This window comes from Arctopsyche grandis, unplaced genomic scaffold (assembly GCF_051622035.1).
Source record: "Arctopsyche grandis isolate Sample6627 unplaced genomic scaffold, ASM5162203v2 HiC_scaffold_314, whole genome shotgun sequence".
Lineage (NCBI taxonomy): Eukaryota > Metazoa > Arthropoda > Insecta > Trichoptera > Hydropsychidae > Arctopsyche > Arctopsyche grandis.
In genome coordinates this window covers 9,643-30,606 of record NW_027518509.1, presented here as the reverse complement: position 1 = coordinate 30,606, position 20,964 = coordinate 9,643, and the positions used below count along the sequence as shown (strand labels likewise).

Genomic DNA, 20,964 nt, shown 5'->3' with positions numbered 1-20,964 from the left:
TTGATTATTTGAATAAATTTAAGCAGCCTTGTATAATGCTTCTAGGCTACCTACATCTTCAAAATTAAATTACAATGTAAAAATGAGAACACAGAGTTATGAAAAAACAATTAGGAGCACCTTTAATTATCGCACGAAACAGTGAAAAGCTACCTACATCTTCAAAATTAAATTACAATGTAAAAATGAGAACACAGAGTTATGAAAAAACAATTAGGAGCATCTTTAATTATTGCACGAAACAGTGAAAAAATGGACATTAACATTTAAAACAAGATCCTTAGCCCAAACTCAAGCAAATAATTCCGTGAGAGTATAAAAGAGTTTGTAGAATAGAACCAAGGCGTAGTTTAATATGTCTAGTAATAAATAGCCAGCTTTATTTAGGCCTATGCAAAAAAACCAAAATTCAAATAAATTTTGCAAAAAAACCCCCTAAAAATAAAATAGGAAAGCGTAAGTTTGCTGGGGGTTTCAATCGAACTTTCTAGCAAACAGGCCCAATATAATAAAAATGCCTGCTACATTAATATGCCCAGAATCATCATTATTTGTTAAAATTGCACAGGGATACTTTGAGACTATCGAAAATATTAATTTCTATTTAGAATCTCGACATTAAAAAAAAAAAAAAAAAAATCGGATTTAATGAAAAGTGGTTGCCTTACAGCAAAAAAAGAAGTTGCCCACAAAACTCTGAGAGGCCCCTATAGCATTTCTATCCCTTTGCCGACAGTCGGCGAGCCTTAGGACTAAGTGTCCCATTGACCTTGAGCTGGCGTTATATTTAGAGACAGTACCATACTGTCTTGTTTGATAGTTTTGTCAGTTGAGGGACTCTTGTCTCGTAGCAAAAACTGAACCCCACGGTATCAGTCATATGATTACTACCAAGACAGAAAACCCAACAACCAACTAAAATTAGTACACACTTTCTGGCAGAAAAAGAGGTACTAAAGTATATTCCGTTACATTCCCATTCCATTTCGATTCAAATCCCCGCGCGTTACACTATGTTCCACAAATAAACTGCCTGTTCTCATACATTACTCTGTTTTTCCTGTTTGGCTTCCTTAACTTTCACTCTCCTGAGAAGTGCCAACTTCTCATGGAAAGTATCAATCCTACGACTTTCTTTTAATAAAAGTTCCTTATCCCAGTTGTTTTTTAGACGGCCTTTCAGCATATAACTCAATAACTTGTCCTTCCAATCAACTTCCGTTTCTATTGCTTTAAAAATTCTAATGATGTTATCAAGGTACTCATACCTATGAACATCCATGGCTTTACAATCCGTTACCCAATGCCTATAATTATCTGGTGCGATTTCGTTACATAACAAACACTTATCTTTAAAATCTTCTTTAATTTCGCCTCTACCAACCAACTGGAACCTGTTAGGCTGAGTCCCAGTTCTTACTTCTAAAATCAATCTAAAACCATTCATAGTCTCCGCTTTAAGAGAATTTTTCAAAACTTCTTTACCACAGCCTAATTGCAATTCATCACGTAATACACCAATTTTACTAACAGGATTTAAGCGTTTCTTCGAGCTAAACAAGGTACTTATCTGCTCTTTCACACTTCTCCTCGAATCCAAAGTAATCTTATTTCTTTTGCTGAAACGGTAAGCTTCGTTGAGCCAGGTCAACTTGCAAGACCTCGGGTTACGCCAATTCTTTATCCATCCATTCGAATTTATCAATTTTAAAATAGGACCATTAGAGCTCCTCCAATCTACAAGACTTTTCTGTTGCCTATACCTACCAAGTTCTTCAAAAGTTGTCATACCAAATTCTTTATAAACTTCTATCCGACAGAACTTACCCCATTTCAGAACTTTTCCAATAGCTTTATTAACAATACTTTTGATTCCGGATAAATAGGAATACCTATGTCCGAAAATTTCTATACCATACGTTAATCTGGGGATCAAAACAGCTTTTATCAACATCATCTTAAAAGTAACCGGAATCTTAGCGGCTGCTAAAGTTCTACTCATAACATTCAAAGTTGCTATACCTTTCGGAATTCTAAATTTAGCCATTTGACTGAAATCCATTCTATTGTTTAATTGTACACCAAGGTAGGTATAATTCTCAACACTAGGCACTACTTTATCATAAAGTTTAACTTCACACGGGGCAGTCCTACCGGAAAAACCATAACACCACACTTACCAACATTAGCTTCCATACAATTCACTTCCATCCAATCACCAAGTCTAAGCATTTTATCATTAATATCTGCAGCAGTTTTACCAACAATGATAGTATCATCAGCAAAACAAATTCCAGGAATTTTATAATTAGTTCTAGGAATCAGAACACCAGGAATTTTATCCAAAAGGTCATCAATAAAAATATCAAACAACAAAGGAGATGTCGGGCAACCTTGTCTAACACCTCTCTTATAAGAGAACGTCGACGATACTGTTGAATTAACACGGACACAAAGCTCAGTACTACTATAAGCACTCCTAATACAATTGATAAATTTAGGCCCCAGACCTTTTTCATGAAGTTTGTTAAATAAAAGTTGATGAGAAACCAGATCATAAGCCTTCTTAAAATCAATAAATCCCAACCAAGTCTGTCTAGAATCTAAAGTCCTTCTTTGAACAATTTCAATAACAGATGCTGCAGCACCAAGACCCTGTTCACCACCAATAAAACCAATTTGTTCACTTCTAATAATTTTAAATTCTTTATTCAACACAGCCAACCTGTCAGCAATTACTTTCAAATAGACTTTAGACAACGTATTAATCAAGGTTATACCTCTATAGTTATCAGTATCCTCAGGATCATCTTTCTTAAACAACATAACAACGACATTTTGCTTCCACTGACTCGGGGTAAACCCATTACTAAAACAAAAATTAGACATTTTCAAGATAGCTTTACTCATACTTTTCTCACATCTCAGATCACCACTAACCAACTTATACAGTTCACAAGGAATCCCATCCAGGCTAGTAGCTTTATTATTTTGCAATCTGCACAAGATTTCTCTAATTTCACTCCAAGTAATACTTCTATCAGACGCAGTAGACAGTTCAGTAACACATTCCGACACAACAACTATGGGGTGCTCAACATTTTCAACTTCAGCCAACTTACTTAAATGGTTCCTAAAAACTTCTGCTTTCTTACTATCAGACGATTCCAAAGTCTTTGTATCTTTGTCAAGCAGAGGGGAGCTCTTCTGAGCAGAGCGCCCCAAACCTGACATTTGTTTAATCCATTTCCAAGCATCACGATAATTAGCATTTTCCAAAAACTCACAACCTTTCTTAATATAGTTCAAATACCTTTTCTTTTGACTTTTCCTAATAACTTCCTGAATCAATTTATTCATACTTTTAACCTCTTCATGACTAGAAAGAGTCTTTCTCCATTCAACCAACTTACGAATCTTCCTATGGGGTCTTAACTCCCTAACTTTGTAGGCCTTAAAAACTTTAGAATTGATTAACATCCTATTCATTTCAGAATGGAAAGACGTAAACATTTCTTGGCCATCTATCATGCCTGCATCATTAACTGCAAGCGGGGTTCTAAGAATTCTCCTCTTAACTTTGTGGAATCTCGACATTAGAAGGGTTATCTAATGATTGGAAAAGGAAATTATCGCAAATTATTTTAAAACAAATTTTATGGTTATTTTCTAATATATTGCAAGTTGTATATAAAAGATATAATTGTTACTACTTAAAATATTTATTGGCATTAGGGGTATTAATCTTGACCGATTATAACAATAATATTGAAATAGTATTAAGTAAATAACCGTTAAGATTGATTTTCAGATAACAACAATTAAATAAATACACATGTTTACCTCAAACTCTTAAGTTAAGTAAATAACCGTTAAGATTGATTTTCAGTCAACAACAACTAAATAAATACACATGTTTACCTCAAACTCTTACGTAAAGTAATAAACCCTTAAGATAGTTCTTCAGATAACAACATTTATTAAGACAACAAAATTTAAACCCCCCTTTAAAGTCTAATAAGTCTTCATAAACAACAATTATTAAGGTAACAATATTTAAATACGTTTATTTGTGAAAATATATTTAAACGTTCGGAACGAAGTTAAAAAGTGTTTTAATTAATATTAAGCCTTAAATCTATTGATCATATTTATTATACAATAAACAAGTTTCTATCATCTCAGCTACAGTAAAATAATTGAACCCAAATTTTTCGCAAATCTGCTCCTGTGTTGAAGGTTTAAGATAGAAAAATTCTAAAAGAATTCGTTCACAAATAACCGCCTTACATTCTAAATTAGTATATTCTGATGTTTCAAGATGATTCCTAGGGTTAATTCCACAAGAGTTATCTATGAATATAGAAATATAATGCTGCAAGATCTGTATTTTGGGTATAATAATAGTTACTAAACTGCACATTATATTGCATGAAAAAGAAAGTGATTCAAATTCATCAATTCTACCTGCGCAAGAATATTTAAGTGGGTAATTAGCTTTAGTTACAACACAAGCCCGTTTAATTAATAAATTAGAATTAGTAAAACCAGTATGTTCTGGAGAATAAGTAAATACATTAATGGTACTAAATTTATCAAAAGCCAATAACGAGAGTTTTGTTTCGGCTGTACTTTCTGATTGATAATCAATTCCCACAAGAAAACGGCAATTTAAAACTGGAACCGACTTCCCTAGAAGATGAATCTTAAGTGGATCTTTGGGTCTCAAAAAAAAGAAGAAGATCCCATTGAAAACATCTGAAACTGCTAAAAAATTCTTTGCTGAAAAAAGGCACGTACTTAATAAAGAAATTTCATTAATCCCCATAACACAAAGCCCGGTATTAACATTAAATTCATATATCATAAGCCTGGTCCCAATACAAGTAGCAATTTGGGATCTTATTTCAACAGAATAAAGGCAGGGGTCTTTAAAAACTTCAGAACTAATGAATTTCAACTTTTTTGTAACATGCGGATTTTCCGGATCAAAAACAATATCGACGAGTGAGTAAACTGTAAGTTTCCCTTTTGATTTCTTATCCTCACCTTCTGGATATGAAGTACTTAAAACAAGGCAATCATTAAACATAATCTTCAAATCATTTAAAAATTCATTAGCTTCAAGTTTAATAGAAGACATGAGCTTAAAATCGATACTTCTAAGCTCAATTGTGTATCTAAGTGTCCTGGCTCTTAAATCTGGAAGCATGTTTTTAAATTCGGCTTCTTCTTTATTAATTGGTTCAGAGTGTGTTTTATTAGTCTGGGGGTCACTAATATGCACCATCGGGATAAATGGAATATAAATAAAATCTTCGTATTCTGCCATCACAATTATATGGCAATCTTTCTTAGTAATCACGGTTTTCACCATTGGATCATATCGATATTCCTCAAGTATAATTCTGGGTTCAGATTCAACTGCTGTACTTATTCCACTGGGATTTAATGCACATGATCGGACATCCGCATACTCTTTGGTTTCAGATTCAACTGCTGTGCTTATTGCATTGGGATTTAATATAAGTGACGGGCCATCCGCATACTCTTTGGTTTCAGATTCAACTGCTGTGCTTATTGCATTGGGATTTAATGCACATGATGGGACATCCACACACTCTTTAGTTTCAGATTCAGCTGCTGTACTTATTGCGTTAGAATTTAATATAAGTGACGGGCCATCCGCATACTCTTTGGTTTCAGATTCAACTGCTGTACTTATTCCACTGGGATTTAATGCACATGACGGGTCATCCAGACACCCTTTGTCTACTTCACATACTGAAAGCGTTCCTATAGGTGCATTTGTCAAGATCTTGGCTGAGACTTCTTCACCTGTACCATCTAATTCTGCTATTTCGTTTTTAACCACTTTTAAATATTCGGGCTCTTTTTTTTCAAATGAAAATAGTTTTTTAAGAATTAATTTTTCACTAAAAATATGATCTTCAATGTCTAGTTTACATTTTATTAAATTACCTTTGAAAAAACTATAAATAAATTCACCTACTAATAAAGGATAGCTTATTTTTAAAGTACAGGGAAATACAGAAATCCCGTTTTTAAAAACAATAAAATAAGGTTGTTTTGATCTACAATAAACAATATTGTTTAAATTAAAAAGTATTTGTTGTACTGGGCCAAAACTAATCGGTTTTGGTATAAAACATTTTACAAGATTTCCAATCAAGTATTGGTAAATATACAACTGTTTGGTAGTTCTAAACAAAATAAAAATGTTTACATCTTCTACAAGTAATATTTCAACAATCTTTTCTTGTGTTTCCTCTGTTTCTCTGGGACTAAAACAAAAGGAGTCCGTTTGTATAAAACAGCTACTAGAACTTATAACTTCATTAAAGATATTGTTTTCAAAATATAAAACCGTGCTCGATACGAAAACAGGCTCAAAAGTTGGTAACTCTATCAATTTAAAAATACCATTTGTAATTAAAGCCAATTTTCCACACCCAACCGCCCAAACATCAACATTTTCAAAAGAAATAGGTTCTTGATCTTGTTTTAAAAAGGAAAGCTTTTTATCAGAATCACAAAAAAATCTAAAATTCATAAAAAATTGTGTATTTGGCAAATTTTCGTCATATTCAACATCACATAATTCAAGAGACGGGCTCATTTTATATAATTTTGCCATTGATAATACCATAGGGCCTGTTTCACTTTCAAAAATCTTCTCAACTTTAAAATTAGTTTTTAATTTTTGAACAATTTCAAAATCAATTAGAAATTTTGCATAATAAATCCCACTGGTAGTAGTTAAAGTAATAGAACTACAATTATCAACTCCAAAACATTTCACCAATCCCACATTATGAATTCTTGCCATTTCAATAAGCCACAAATTATCATTACAACGAATTACGTTTTCATTATTAATAGTGCTAAAATCAGTAGAAAAACTGTAAAGTATAGTGTCATTAAGCCAAGAACCAACTATTAAAAACTTTGAATTGAAATCAAAAGTGCTAGGGCACGTAATCTTTTTAATAAAAGACAACTTGGCAGAAAATATCTTTTTTACATCAAGCTTTAAAGCAATCTTGAACAACTCTCCATTAGAATTTAAAATAAAAATTAAATCATTTCTCACAAAAATTTTTGGATTTTCTAAAAACATATGGCGTGCCTCATGACTATCATCACTCTGTGTAGATTCAATAACACAGCTACCAAGTGATCCATTGAGCACTTTGGCATCAATATTACCATTCAAATTAATTATGTAATTTTCCCTTTTATATTTAATTTGTAAAAAGTTTCTATTTGCAAGAATAATAAATTTTTCAATTGATGTGGCGGTCATAATATCGTTAAGAGCGTCAAATTCTTCTATAATAATCGGGGTTCCATCTAAACTTATCATATAACATTTACATTCATTTTTTGATCGGGCAATAATTAACAATGTAGGAATATAATTTTCCATAAAAAATACTTTTTCAACACTGTAAATACCAAAAGTCGAAAAATTAAACTCTTTGATCTCCTCTTCACTCATATGAAAATATTTTAGCACGTAATTATTATAAGAAATACAATAGTTGTTGTATGTTGCTATTTTATCCATTTCTTCAACTATTCTAAGGCACAGAGGATTAAAATACAAATCACTTTGAATAATTTTACCATGATCGAATAGAATTATAAATGAATTGTTATTTATTCTTTGAATATTAAATATTTTATCATAAAAATACTTTGTGCTTATCAAATTTAGTGACAAATCAAAAACTTTTAAAGTAGAGTGGTGATGTGTAACAATAAATTCTCCAACAATAATGATATTGTCTATTGGACAAGAAATTGTGGATTCTCTGTACAAATAATTCATAAGATAGGGGGGCACAATTTTGTTGTTTTTCCCAATACCCAAAGAACATTAAAATAGATAGAGTTTAAAGAGCAAAAAAAAGCAGCATTCTCTTTTTTTAATTTTATAAAAATCATTTAGATGTCATCTAAAACTTATTTCACTCTAAGTAAAGCTTATTATAAAAATATTTATTACTTCAAAATTTTAAATTATTGTAAAGCTAAGCAAATTAAAAAAAATATCAAGTTAGAGAATTTATTTAAATTAAAACTACATCTTAATTTTAAATTATTGTAAAGCTAAGCAAGTTAAAAAAATACCAAGTTAGAGAATTTATTTAAATTAAAACTACGTCTTATTTTTAAACTAAGGTAATGCTAAGCAAGTTAAATGATTTATAAATACAAATAAATCTTTTGCCAATTTTCAAATGCCTAAAAGCCAACAAAATTAAAAATAATATCAATTTTTATATAATTTTTACTTAAAATAAATCTTATGTTAACTCTTTTCTAATTTACCTTGAAAATAAAACAAGTATTAAAAGACTTAAAATAAGATGCGATTTGTAACCTTAAATTCTCACAAAGCAAAAAATTATGATACGAACTCCATAATTTAGAAATAGCTAGTCAAAAAAAATGTTGGATTTATTTAAGCTGTAGTTGTTAATACTTGTTAGTTTTCTTCGTGTGTTTCTCTGTAACCCGGTCGGGGAACCGCATTGCTGCGTAAACCCCCCACGGCCCTTATGCCAGCTTTAATCCCTCTGTCGACAGTCGACTCGCCTTAGGACTAAATGTCCCATTGACCTTAACTAGGAGTTTAATTATAGACAGTACCTCACTATTTAGAAATGGCTAGTCAAGAATCAGATCAAAAAAAGTTGTTTTAAACAAAGTGGTCGCTTTATTTGAAAATAGATGGGGTTGTTTTTACTGCAAATCTCAGAATTTAACAGTAAGGATGTTTTTATGAAAAAAGATTATTTGAATGTTAATATTTATTATAGATTTAGATTAAATTGACATCAAGAGTACCTAAATATTTAAAGATAAAAAAATTATATTTAAAAAAACATCATATTTATGGTTTAAGTTAAACTATTTAACAAATACTCGTTTATAATTTTTTTTCAGCTTTTTTAAATAGACGAGGAATTCAAAATAAAAATTTTGTTGTGTTAAACTCTATTAAGGTTATTTAAATAAATACCCTTAATGATTAAATACTTTAATAATGTAGTGCTTACGTCATCTTGATGTCACAGATAAATGGCAGAAAATATGCTAGAAATACCAATACTAAAAAAAAAATGGTCGGATTTATTTAAGCTGTAGTTGTTAATACTTGTTAGTTTTCTTCGTGTGTTTCTCTGTAATCCGGTCGGGGAACCGCATTGCTGCGTAAACCCCCCACGGCCCTTATGCCAGCTTAATCCCTCTGCCGAAAGTCGGCTAGCCTTAGGACTAAGTGTCCCATTGACCTTGAGCTGGCGTTATAATTAGAGACAGTACCATACTGTCTTGAAATACCAATACTATTTGGTGTGTTATCCTCTATTAATATAATTTAAATAAATATTGCAAATAATCAAATCAGGGTATTTATTAAATATTATTAGCTTAAATGGCTATAAATTCAACCTTTTTAGACTAGATAATCATAACAAGGGTATTTATTAAATATTATTAGCTTAAATGGCTATAAATCCAACCTTTTTAGACTAGATAATCATAACAAGGGTATTTATTAAGTAGTATTGTCTTAAATGTCTATAATCCAAACTTAATAATTATTTACTTATTTAATGAAGAAGTTACGTTATCGTTAATGACACACGACAGGTATAATTTCATAACCCAATGTACTCATTTTTTTTTATAAAAAAAACATTTATTTAAAGACTATAGATCTCTCTGTCTAATTTGGATGTCATTTATCCATTTTGCAAAAATATTCTTGTTTCTAGCCTCAAAGAAGTAATAATTTCCATGTGAATAAATAATAAACGTGTAAGATCTAATTAAAAAAGGATCAGGGCTTGCTGGTTTTTCCAAATATATCAGGCATTTACCATTTAATTCTCTAATTCTAGATAAATAAACATTCGTTATTTCCAATAAATTTTCACGGGTTGCTCTTGTTTCGCAACACTTAAAAGGCCAAAAAAATGGTCTTGGTAAGGTGTTAACAACTGAAATATACAAACGTGATTTTGTGACATCAAGGCGAAATAGCTCAGGATAGCACATTCCGAATCCTTCTTCGCAACGAACAAAAGACTTATTTGGCCCAAGATCACTTTTTCTTACCGTTTTGGGGTTAAAACAAATTAAATCTTGATTATGGAGTTTAATATTATTTAAAGTTGTTGGGTCGTCATTTTGAAAAAAAGCAACCTTTTCACTCAAATCAGCAACATGTCTCGTTTCGGTGTTTATAAGATCATCATTATGACCTTTTAAAAAAAATATGTTTTCAACAATTGGGGAATCTTCATTCCTTTGTTTCTCCCGATAGAGTTTCATCATCGTATCAATCGTCTCGGTTAAACATGGTGTTGTTGCTGAAACACTGGGTGATTTAGGGGATGAATAACTTCTTTCTTCTGGGGGTAATGTTTTAAAACTTTTGTCAAAATTTATTTCTCCTACTATGTGGACATTGCTGGCGTACTTTAATTTGTTATCTTTTTTATTCGACAAAAATTGATGAATTTTTTTGTCATTTTGTTGTTTAATCTCTGAAGCCGAAGGGGCTGTTTTCCCTGTTGGTTTTTTTTCATTTTTTTCAAAAGGTTTAATTCGAGAATCCTGAATTTCAATACATTTTCCCATAGAATAATTAGATTTGGAATATTTTTCTTTGCTTATATTATAACCCTCAGGAGAGTGGTTTAAATCTTTTCCCCCTTTCCCCTTTTCTATCTTCTTAGTGCTTGAAAATTCAAAATCTCTGTCTGTTCTTGAAACTGTGTTTTGCCCGTGAATTTTTTCTTTTGAAGTATACTTTTGTGATTTATTTAAGATATCCAACAATTGCTTATCTAGTGCTGTAAGAGAAAGTTCGTTGGTTTCTGAAAGATAAAATTTATCGTCGAAACCGCCTTTTTCTGGTGGAGACCCATTTCTAGTGTTTGATAAATCAGTAGAACAGTAATTAATATCTTTTTCCTCTTTCTTTTCGTGCACATCCTTGTCATGATCAGATAGATTGCTTAGAGAAGGTTCGTCTGAGAAAATAACATCATCTATTATTTCGATACTATGCTCTTGTTTAGGGCTTACTTTGGCGTTTTCACCTTTCATGTAATCATCTATTACATCCAAATCATCATAACTTGTGCTTTTGCTTATAACCATAAATACAAACAGTTTTTTTTATTTAAATAGCTCTTTAATTAATGAACCAGTAATTAAATGAATTTTAAACAAGTATCCAATAAAATTTAAAAATCTATTTTTGACATAAATTGTAATGTTTTAAGTATTGAAAGTGGGATATTTTTTTTATAAATAATTAATCATTGGTTTATTATGGCAGCTCAATTAAATAGACAATAGAAAAGCCAGTAAAACCTTTTTGGTAATTATAAATCCAAACTATATGTTGCCTCGTTTTTGCAAACTTTCACTTCGTTTTAAATAAAAAAAAATAGCATTAAAAAAGTTGTTATATGAAAGCTTATTTATTTAACGTAAAAGTTTGAGGTAAACATGTGTATTTATTTAAGTATCGTTGTTATCTGAAGAAATATTAGATATTAAGGCTTATTTATTTATACTATTTCAGCAAGAAACATCAAATGCGAAGATAGAACGCCTGAAAGGGGTATCAAAGCAATGAAGCCGATAAAGACCTCTTACCTACGAGGTTTGAATTGGGTCTACAGTGATATGCAATTATAAGATGATAAACAAACTCGGCGCCTTAAAAAAATTATTTGTTAGAATATCTTTAATTAAATAATAAATTTATTTCTTTAAGGGGTCATTTGACCTATTTTTCTGTTAACTCTAAAAAGAGCCGTGCTTTTATGTTCTGCTTTCTTACGCCAAGGAATGTGACGAAAGCTCTTCATCATTAAAGTATTAAGGGTATTTATTTAAATTATATTAATAAAGGGTACACAACCTTGTTTCTGAAATTCATCAGCTCCTATTTTACAAAAATTGGAGTTTAAAAATTGTTTTTTTGAAAAAGTAAATAATTAGTTGATTATTTTAATATAGCATGCTAATTAGAACCAATTAACATGTGCCGTTGCTTTTAGAAGATTATGAATTAAAAGACTACAATATGATCTATGCAAACAAGTTTAATAGAGTATATCTGACGGCGTTGGGCTAGTAGTCGGCTTGCTGATTCACTCCTGTGCTGCCCGGGTTCGAACCTCGCTTTGGTTGGTAAAAGAACGAGAACCGAGACGCCGTCGCAAAAGTGGGCGCTAGTCGTAAAAACCCCACTATAAAAAGACTAGCATCAGGCCGTGATCGGGCCTTGTAAAAACAAATGATCTCCTTGGGTAGTGGCGGCAACAATAACTCCCAAGGCAGTAGAAAGCCTACGTAAGCATAGCGCAGGGGTCTGTAGAGAGCCCAAGACAGTATGGTACTGTCTCTAATAATAACGCCAGCTCAGGGTCAATGGGACACTTAGTCCTAAGGCTAGCCGACTGTCGGCAGAGGGATTAAGCTGGCATAAGGGCCGTGGGGGGTTTACGCAGCAATGCGGTTCCCCGACCGGGTTACAGAGAAACACACGAAGAAAACTAACAAGTATTAACAACTACAGCTTAAATAAATCCGAACATTTTTTTTTAATAGAGTATATCATCTAATAAAACATGGAACCGGATACAATAATAAATTAAGTTTGTATAAATAATTAAACTACAACAATAGAATTGTTCTTGAACATTATATTAAACTATAATTACTTGAAAATTTCCAAATTTGGCTAATATCTTACTTATTATAAATATTAAACTCCTAATTTTGAGGTAAGGAGGAGTATTCTTTTAAGTATATTATAAATATTTAACCACTATTTAATAAATATTTTTGTTAATACTTAAAATATTTTATTGACATTTGGGGTATTAATCTTGACCGATTATAACAATTTTATTTTACAATTATGCCTTTTTGAATGCTTTTGAAATAATCTCACTGTTTAAACCAATTTTTAGAAGTCAAAGATAGAATATAGCTATTTAAGCTAATAATATTAAAAAACACATTATTTATTATTTTATTCTACTGCCAATTATATTGTGTTTTGTTAACTTTTTAAAAATTTTTATTGGTTCTTGTATAATTTTTTTTGTAAATAAACCATTATTTAAGCTTTAAAGGGCACTATCTTCCATGTCTCTTCGAGATTTACTTACGCCCGTGCTTGTGTGATCTTTTATGCTGGCTCGCTAATTTCTTTTCAGTTATATTCCACTTCAAAACCTAGTTTTAGTATCAATAAACAGAAGTATATAAACATTAAAGATAAAAAATGACAAGACTATCGGTAAACACACATACTTTAATTTTACAACCAACTCACATTCCCATAAAATTCATCATATCGAAAGAATCTAATGATGCAGGACTAAAAGACGACGCTTTAAAAAACTTTTCATAAGCATCGAGAACTGCATTTTCGCAATTAAAATGCAATTCATAAACTAGAAAATCTTCAATATATAACATTACCAAGGTAAGTTTGTTTTTACAAAGAGATGTTTGAAATGCATCATTTACTTCTTTAATAAAAAGCTGTTTTTTGGAATTTATAACAGAAATACTAGTATGAGTCTCTGATTTATAAATAATAAGAATCATATCGTCGTAATATTTTTTTGCTGGCCCATCAAATACATAAAAAGAAACAAAATCTGAAAAAATTATTTTGTCATATTGACAAATATATTGTGATAAATTAAGAAAGTTTAAATTAATAATTATTCTTGTAAAAGATTCTGTTTCTATTTCTTTTGAATATGTTTCAAAATTTTTCATGTTGTAGTTTCCAATATCCTCTTTCTTAGGCCCATGTACCGGATTACCTTTAGATTTTATAACGTCATTTACTTTAATATAATTAAATTTGGTTTTTTCTTCGACCGGTGCATCAAAATAATGCTGATCCAAGAGAGCTAATATATCAGAGCTGTGACTTTTCTTCAAAACTGGTATAGCATAGATAGCACAAAGTGCTAAATAGCAATCTGAAAAATAATATTCCCCTTGTTTTTTCATGTAATAATTTTTCTCCTTTCTCAAAGAATTTCCCGCATCAACAATTTTTTTAAACGCTGAAACCAATTCAGAAGAATCAAGTCCATTCTCTGCGTCGTTTATTATACTAACATCTTCGTAATACATCAAGCGACTTCTCTAAGATCTACTGCTCCATCCTTTTCTATCGCCTCTAACAAATTTTTTTGAATCTTTTTGTTTAAAGAAATAATTGCTTCTTGTGTTGTTTGAGTAGTTTTCTTAGGGGGAAGAACCTTCAAATATTTTTAAAAACAGCCCTCCTATATATTTCCTTGGTTTCTTCTTTATATTTTTTTTCCATGGGTAAAAAATTAGCAAATTATTAAAAAAAGGCTAGTAATTTTAATAAAAATCCTAATTGTTCTAAACGGTTGAATTATAGCTATTTAATAAATACCCTTGTTATGATTATCTTCGGCTTAAGCGTTTTATTCAAGGGAATTTATTTAAATACATTAGAAAACGCAATAAATTTATTTTGAGGTTTTAAAGACTCGATTTTTCATATTTATGAATCAATGAACATTATTCCCTCCATAATTATGCTGGTTCTCTCCTAGCTCTCCAATTAATTTCTTCAATATTCTACTTCTAAACGTCATTTCCTATCAAAAGAAATATTTTAAAAAAACTATTAATTGGTAAATGTTTCAGTATTTAAATAACTTCATATTTTACTCGTCTACTTTTTGTACCACTTCATAATTAAAACTTTCAAGGTCATTAAATATGAAGAAATTTTTACTTTGCAGTTATAAATAACAGCAATTTCATTTTCTTTTAAATCTTATTTTTACAATTGCTCGTTTTCCAATTAACTTTTAAGGTTGGATTATACCCATTTAAGCCAATACTATTTAAAGTTGGATATGTATAATACTAAATACCCATGTTTACTTCGTTCTCTTAATTTTAATAAATACTTTTATTAGGATTATCTCGACTTAATATATGTTGAAATAGTATTAAATAAATTTTAATTAATTTCTAATGTGTCTTAAGATAACAACAATATACACACTTCAATTAATCTTATCCTTTTTCTATTCTTGTCATATACGAATAACTCTTGCTATTGGGCTGGATTGAAATGCCGGTTTGAATCGTTTTTTTTCTCTGATCTATAAATTATCATTAACTACTAGTAAAAGAACTGTGTGAGATAAGAAATATTGATTATTTACATCCCAAAAACAATCAGAATAATTTTTTTAGGAAACGTATGATGTCAAAAATACCGTAATGTTGAAAACCCCTGCTTAAAATTGGCAAAACAGGGTTGAAAATTAAATTTGTTAAACAAAACATAAAAGTTGTTTTTTAAATAAATAATAATTAAAAATGTTAGAATTACACAATAATGGAAATTATTGACAATAAAATGATTTCTGTGCCAGCTTAAACCCCAAAAAAACGTACAAAAAATAAAATTATTTTTTTAAAAAGAAGAATAAACCTAAATTTAATTTAAATTGTTTCTTGTATAGGCGTTTCAAAACCACAATCTTCAATAGTTACATCCAAAATCGGTTTGTCATTATTATTTGTGGCTACGGTTCCAATTTTTTTCAACTTTTGAAAATCATCATCTTTAACTTTTCCAAAAACTACATGTCTTCCATCTAAATGGGGCGTTTTAACAAATGTAATAAAAAACTGACTACCATTACTATTTGGTCCGGAATTAGCCATGCTCAAGACGCCTTCTTCATGTTTTTTTATAAACCTCTCATCATTGAATGATTTTCCACCATAAATAGAAAAACCACCCGTTCCATTTCTTCTTACAAAATCTCCTCCCTGCATCATAAAATTAGAAATTACCCTATGAAAAATATTCCCTTTATATGTTAATAGAGTACCATTAAACTTCGTCTTTCCATCTAAAATAGTTGCAAAATTCAGTGCAGTTTTGGGCGCCTCTTTGAAAAACAATTCAAACCTGATTTTAATCTTTTGTTTTTTTCCACCATCTGTATATGAAATTAACATAAACGGAGTATCAGTTTCAAAATTATTCATTTTTGTTTCTTCAACAGCTGCAATAGTTTTAGATAAATTTAAAATAAGAAAATACAAGCTTCTCATTGGGGGTTATTTTTTTAATTTTTTTAAGGGGAGTAGCAACCAATTCAAGAAAAGCAAACAAAAGGTAAAACTGTAAATTTAAGAAAAGAGAAACACTTTAATAAGTTTTAATAAAGCTTGTTTCTAATATTCAAATATAATAATAACAGAGGTATTAAATGGGAATAAATAGCCAATTCAACCTTAATTTACAAGAATTTTTTTAAAAATTTGAGATTTTGATCTAAACACTAAAGCAAACATTAAAAAATAGCACTTTGTGTTTTTATCTGATGGATTATTAGGCATTCACGGGGTTTAATTAATAATACGTGTTGTTAAATGTAAATTTATTAGGCATTCAAGGGGTTTAATTAATAATACGTGTTGTTAAATGTAGATTTATTAGGAATTCATGGTTATTTAATTAATAATAATTGTTGTTAAGTGTGGATTTATTAGGCATTCATGGTTATTTAATTAATAATACGTGTTGTTAACTGTGGATTTATTAGGCATTCATGGTTATTTAATTAATAATACGTGTTGTTAAATGTAGATTTATTAGGAATTCATGGTTATTTAATTAATAATAATTGTTGTAAACTTTCTTAAGAATCCTTAGAAATTACACAAATCTTTGTTTTCAGCAAAAATAGTATAAAATTATTAACAAACCTATTTTGTTATTAGCTAAAAATATAATTTAAATAAATATCCTTAATGATTAACTGCTTCTTAATGTTTAAATACTTCTTAATGATGAAGAGCTTGTGCCATCGAAGATGGCACAAGACAAAACTAATTTTAATAAATCGATTTAATTAAAGTTCTTCCTTTTCTTTTTTTCCATACTCCTCAGAAGAAAAGCTTTCATCTTGTTGTTCTGAGACTGGGCCATTACTATCTTTCTCTTGAGCTGATGAATCTGAGCTTTCACTATTTTTTTCCCCTGATTGTGCATCTTTCTTCTCTGAACGGTTCCTTTTACGAATTTCATTAAAACTTTGATACATTCGAATAAGAATTTTTTCTGTGTCATTGCTTTCATCTTCCTGATTATCTTTTGTCTCAGTAATGTTTTCTTTTTTTCCGTACATGTTTTCAATTCTACTTTTTATTTCTAAAAAAAATGTGGATAAATTATCAAATATTTGAGCAAATCGTTTTAAAACCTTGGTTTTAAAAGTTTCAGGCATTTTGGTTGTTTGCAACAACGTTGTAGCAGCAACTATTGATAAAAAAACAAATTCAAATTTCATGGGGTAAACAAATAGCCAAATAATTTTGCTTTATGTTACTAAACTTGGTAAACTTAATGACAATAAATATACTACATTTAACTAAATATATAAACTACTAAATACACATGTTTACCTCAAACTCTTACTCATAAAAATTCATAAAAATATTAGAAAGTAAAATTATAAGTTCATAAATCTGTATAAATAAGCTGTTGTATGTTATCTTATTGTGCAACCTGTTTCCTCAAACCTTGAAATCAACCCAAAACCCAAATAAAATATTTTATGTTTATATTATTTGATTATTCTCTAGATTTATTAATGATTTTATTTCTAAATTAAACGCAATTTCCTCATAAATAGACACTTCTCTAAACTCTTTACAATAAAAAACCACTTGTTTATTTCTTATACGTGGCTTTATTTTAAATACAAAACTGGATTTTTTTAAAAATTCTTGTTCATTTTTTTTATTAATTTCTAATGTTCCATAAAAATCACAAATTGTTGCCATATAATTCGATGAATTAATAACAAAACACGCAAATCTCAAAAATTACAACCTCACGCCCCTTCATCATTATAATTTGATCGTGAATGTATAAATCTTGAATGAGTTTACTATTTAGCTTTTCTAAATACCCAATAAACCCCATAGGGTAAAATTGTACAGATTTTTTTTGTTAATTCAAAATCTAATATTTATTAAACAGTAGCTTTTAGAGACATGATAAAAGGACCTTTTAAGCAATATTTTTATTATTATTGTTGTTCTCTGAAGACCTATTAGACATTAAGGGTTATTTATTTAAGACTATTTCAACAATTATTAATTAAAAAGACAAAAACTTCTGTTTAAGCTCTCAGACACACAATTTAAAAATTAATAATGTTACAATTTGGGACGTTTTGGCACTACAAATTGTATTATTGGCTTAATTTGGCAAGATTTTAAGGTAAAAAATGGATATTTATTTAAGTATATTATATATATTCAACCTTTTATATCTTAAATCACAGGTTTATTAATTAAAGTATAATGTGAGGATAAATATTTGTGTCTATTTTATCAAAACTTCAATCAACCCACACGATTAAGCACCCAACCGCTTTAAAACTGGAAATTCCTATGATTAAAATACTATTTTATCTTGATATATTAATAAATTTACTTTAGATCTTAAAAATACAAAATGGTAAGTTTAAAGCATATATTAGAAGTTAATTCAGATCTAGAAAGACAAAAATAATGTTTTTGTCGCGTTATCCTCTATTAATATAATCCCTAAATACCCTTAATGATTAATTACTTATTTAATGAAGATCTTACGTCATCTTCGGAGGTAACCCCCGGGATTTTTAGATCCTAGGGCGCTTTTAATGTATAATTTTTTTTCTTTTAAATATCAAATTATGAACTTAAATACTGGAATTTGATTGCTTCCTAGACACATGCATCAAATTCAAAAAAGTGTTTTTTTAAAAATAGATTAGTTTGAAAGACATAAATATGTACCATTTTAATTAATAAACGGAATTATTGGTCGTAAAATTTTAAGTATTAATAATAGTTGGATATATAGATTATACTTAAATAAATACCCATGTTCACCTTAAAATCTTACTATAAATAAATAGTAAAACAAAGCACTGCTGAATAATCAGTAAAACTATGTCTAGTTGGGCTCTTAAAACATATTTGCGGTTCTTCTGTTTTAAGTTTCTTTAAAAAAAATAAGACTATCCCATTAAACTCTAAATCAATTATTATTTGTAATAAAGAGCAGCATCATGTTTTTAGGATCAAATATATAAATGTTTTGATGTTTCTCAAAGCGTAGCGTGAAGTCCATTGTTTTATTTTGAATTGCTTATAAAATTTTCTTAAAAATTTTCACCCTATATGTCGAAAGTTATTAGAAAAATAAGACAAATAAAAAAGAAGAACAGAATAGCTAAAGTTTACACTGCACTTTCTTCTTATCCAGAGGTTAAAGGAACCGTAAAAGGAACTGTTCAGGACATTATTCACGAAAGAGGAAAGTGTGCACCTATCGCTATCATTGAGATTGAAGGCAAAAATTATAATCTTGCAGCTACTGAAGGCATGAGTGTTGGGTCTAAGATTTCTATTGGAAATAGCGTTGAAATCAAAATGGGAAATGTCACTAATCTTAAGAATATTCCAGAAGGTTCTTCTGTTCACTCCGTTGAATATGTTTTGAATGATGGTGGCAAACTTGCAATTACAGCAGGAGGGTTTTGCTCAATTGTCAATCATAGAAAGGAGAGTAACCAGACCGTTATAAAACTACCATCAGGAATCAAGAAAGTCATAGATTCTAACGCAAGAGCTATCATTGGGTTAGTTGCTGGATCAGGTGTCACTGAAAAGCCAATCTTAAAGGCAGGAACTGCCCATTATTTAGCTTATTCCAGAGGTAGAATCTTTCCTAAGGTTAGAGGTGTAGCCATGAACCCCGTTGATCACGCGCATGGAGGTGGTAACCATCAACATATCGGTGCCCCAAGTACTATTGCCAGAACAGCTCCATTTGCCCAAAAAGTTGGTCTCATAGCAGCTAGAAGCACTGGTAGAAGAACTGGTTCAAAGAAAAACAAGTAAACATTTTTGGTTTTTTATTTTTTTTTAATTGGAAGGGAATCTTTTATGAGATTGTTATTTTATGTAACATTAGCGGTTTGTATTATTTATTTGTAAAAGTTTTTTTGATTATTTCTTCTATAAGATAATAAAATATTTATAGGAAAAACCGTATTAATTTCATAAAACACAAAACCTTGTATACTACACGTTTAAATATCAAAATAAAACCATGTGAGTCTAAAAACCTCAGATTCGTTGAATAATTTAGATGTTTTAAATATAATTTTTTAAAAGAATGTGGTTTTATAATTATGAATTTGTGTTTAAAAAATGGTGTTTTTTTATATTTTGAAATTAAATGTTTATTTTTAGGCATTAAGATTACAAACTTCTAAGTTGGAAAGTATAAAAAAACTTTTAATAATTGGGTTTGATGTGAATCAAAAGTAGACTATTTATTTTAGAAGCTATTGGCGTATTTAAATTCTAGTTGTTTTTTTAGATCGTTATTTATTTTTAAGTATGATATAAAAATCCTTTATTTAAAATCGAAAATGCAAATTATGGGCTTTCTAAACCCTGCCTTTACTGCGCTCTGCCATTAATTTAATGTATGATATAGCAATCCTTTATTTAAAATCGAAAATATAAATTATGGGCTTTCTAAACCCTGCCTTTACTGCGTTCTGCCATTAATTTAATGTATGATACAGCAATCCTTTATTTAAAATCGAAAATGTAAATTATGGGCTTTCTAAACCCTGCCGTTACTGCGTTCTGCCATTAATTTAATGTGCTTTTGATCTATTAATCTAAGCACGTAGTGGTAGTTTTAAATGATAAATTTCTTGGATTTTCATAACAAGAATAAATCTCTTACTACCCAGCTTTAAGAATTATTTATTGCTGAAATAGTAATAAATAGGCCCT

The 20,964-nt window shown here is 29.7% G+C and overlaps 1 pseudogene; it reads left to right on the top strand.

Moving 5' to 3' along the window:
• Positions 1–19,329: 19,329 nt before the first annotated feature.
• Positions 19,330–20,052, top strand: LOC143922074 (uncharacterized; annotated as a pseudogene).
• Positions 20,053–20,964: the final 912 nt, after the last annotated feature.